Here is a 3,353-nt window from a genome sequence, read left to right as displayed (position 1 = left end):
GCGGCGGCTCCGCCGGCGCAGGGGGGCGGGGTCGGCGGCGCCCCCGGCCCCGCCCCCGGCCCCGCCACTGCCCGGGCTGCCCGGACCTCCCCACATCGCCGCCCCGGTCCGGACCAAGCCTCCGGACGGCCAGCCACCCGCACGTCCGCCCGCAAGCCCGGCTCCCTGCCGTCCGGCCGCTGCGCGCCTCCCCCCGCTTCCTGTTTCCCGCCGGCTCTGCCGGCCCTGGCTCGGCAGGGTCCGGGCGGTCCGCCCACACCTGCCCGGCCTCGGGGCGGGGCGGCGCCGGCGGGACACGCAAGCTCACACCCTCCTGCGCGCCGCCACACACCTTCTCCCGCCCGCACGGGGCACTGGGCACACGGCGTCGGCTCCCCCGGCCCAGCGCGCATTCCCGGCGCCCAGTCCGCCGCTCGCACCTGGCACCTGGCGCTGACTTCGGCTCGCTGCCTACGCGGCGGCCACAGGGCATACCGGTCACACCGGCACACGGCACATTAGCAAACCGTGTGCTCGGAGTTAAAACGTCCCACACAGCCTACACAACACCCCAGCCCCGTGCAGATGCCACACACCCGGTGCGATTCTATCTGCTCGTCTCAGGAAATGACCATGCAGTGTGGAGCCAGGCCACCCCCGTCCCCAGGGTCTCTCCCAGGGCCTGAGCACGTCTGTGGCTGCGCTTAGCCGGGAGAGCACTGCTCCTGGAGCAGGAGATCCGGATCCCAGTCCGGCCTCCGACCTACCCTTGTCTCCGTGTTCCCAAATAAATTGCCAGTTTTGGCACCTCCTCTCAAGCTAAAGGGCCGCCTCTGGATGGGCAGCAAAAGACAAGAGTTATGGCTGTCTTCTCAGAGATCAGAGTCGGAACTCTCAGGGCACCAGCCAGGTCCCTCCTACATAGTCTCATTGGAGAACAGTAAGACCAGAGACCCATTTCCCAAAGGGGATTCCTCTAGATGCTAGACCCAGAAACACTTGGGAGTGGTGCTGTAGTCCAAGCAAGGAATCTACACTCCCCAACCCCCTTGGGGTAGTCACTTAACCACAGTAAAGTGAACACCCACATCAGCTGGCATGGCCATACCATCCCTCCATGGGTTAGATACTGCCAGTGGGGCCTGCTGAAAGTGAGGAGCAGAGGGGCTGGAAAGAGCTATGAGCTCCCCAAACTCCTTCCATGCCATCTGAATTCAATGCCATGTGCATTTGTGCTATGTATCCAAAGAAATAAAAGTTTTCAACAAATGAAGGCCAAGAAACGTGGTCAAGAAACTGGCTTACCTTTATATACCCTAGTATTGTTTCCCAAATGTAATTAACCATTTTTTTTGTTTGTTTGTTTTTTTGTTTGTTTTGGAGATCACCAGTTTTAATTGGGGGGAAATGCTTTGAAAGTACTGGATTCTAGTGCAAATTCCTCAGTTCACAGAGGAGGAAGCAGAGGCCCAATAAGGCAAGGAACTTGACCAAATTTACACAGTAAGGAAGAAATGGGACCAGGCCAGGGCTCAGTCCCAAGCTCTAAGCCCAGGCACACACCAGGCCTTCCTCCCAGTGGCCCCAGGTGCCCTTGGCTTCCTGTCATCCTCCCACTAGCAACCCTGTTCATTGTGAATACTTTTTAACTTGACCAGGAGAATGGGATGAAAGTCTTAGAAAATGCTTCTGTGGTTAATTGTTTCCTCATTAAGAAGCCTAAGCAGGGCCTGGAGATAAGACATAGAAACCAAGGGACCTGCAGGTAAGTGGACAAAGAAGTGACCAGCAGGAGGTCGCTGGATGCCCAGCAGTCCCAGAGAGGCTGTCGTTGCTGTGCGCACCACAATCATACTCACATACAGTTACACACACTCATCGACACACACACACACGCCCACAGTGGGCCTCCAGCCGAGTGGGAGACAAAAAGGCACACAGCTGCCCTCCCCACAGGCAAAGCCCCCTCATTCATCTGTCCCTGGGCATCTCTAGCACTGGGAGTGGAAGTGTGCAATTCAACATCACCTCCTCTTAGGTCCTCAGTGGGTTTGCTACATTCATTTCACTATAGTCACACCAGGAAGGCAGGAACTGCGGTAGGGAGACAGAGGGTCTAGACCTCGCATTAGGGGCCCTGAGTCTTAACCCAGGCTCATTGTCATGAGTGCTGTTCTTCTGAGCCTCAATTTCCTTGTCTGCAGAAGGCAGGTGGTGAGTAATTCCAGCCACACCTAGAGAGCAAGACTGTTTAGCAGCAGAGAAAGTGCCCTAGGGGCCTACATTTGACTTTAATTATGTCTCTTTGAGCAAATTCCTTTCCCTCTCAATTTCTACATCTGTACAGTGGGCACAATGGTTCCCCCTATGCAAGGACTGTCTCTAAGCTACAGTTCTTTCATTTGTGAAATGGGCACTGGGCAATCGGTCCTCTTCCTGCTTCCTAGCAAAGTGTGTCCCCATGTTGCAAACCAATCCATTGTCCCACCGCCTCTGACCCTGCTGGTAGTCCAAGCCGCTAACCTGCCCACCATGGGGCGCTGGATTATAGTCTACTCTGCAGCCAGAGGGACCACTTTAAAAACAGTTGATAACCTCCAGAGGTTTTCCCACCAAACTGGAATATAATGTAAATTGCTCCTAGACCCTGCCAGCTGCCCCACCCTATCTCTTCCATCTGCCTCCCTCACTCACTAGCCTCATTCTGTTCCTGGAACTGGTAAGCTCTTCTCACCTCAGGGCTTCAGCCTGTTCCCGCTGCCTGAAATGCTTGCCCCTCAGCAACTCGTGCAGAGGGCTCCTTCTAGTTATTCAAGTCTTGGATCAAAGGTCACCTCCCTTGGCACAGGAGCTCACAGGCACACTGGCAGAGCTCCTCCTGCAAGGCTCCTATGTACCCCCTCAAGCCACTCTGATTGTTTTCTCCATCGGACATCTCCCCACTCCTGGGTGACTTTACCTGTTTGTTGCCTGCTTTTGCTCCATTTCTGTTAAACGTCTTGGTCAGCAGGAGTGTACTGGAAAGTTCCACGAACAGTGAGGATGAGGAGTGGAGAAGGACAGGAGAGGAGATCAGAGAAGGCAGGGAGTGGGGGAAAGATACAGCGCAGAAGGCCATTCAGGTGACTGTCAAGACGTTCCCTTTTATCAGCAGTAATTCAGTGGGCCTTTGAACAACATGGGTTTGAACTGGTACAGGTCCCCGTATATGCAGATTTTCTTCAGTAAGTAGGTACTACAGTAGTATATCATCCCTTTTTAGGTTGAATCCAAGAATGCAGAACCTAGGATATGGAGGGCTGGCTATAAAGTTCTAAGCGGATTTTCAACTGCAAATGGGTGGGTGCCCCTAACCTCCACGTTGTTCAAAGATC

This window comes from Dama dama, chromosome 22 (assembly GCF_033118175.1).
Source record: "Dama dama isolate Ldn47 chromosome 22, ASM3311817v1, whole genome shotgun sequence".
NCBI lineage: Eukaryota > Metazoa > Chordata > Mammalia > Artiodactyla > Cervidae > Dama > Dama dama.
The sequence above is the reverse complement of the archived record's forward strand: the minus strand, read 5'-3'. Positions refer to the sequence as shown.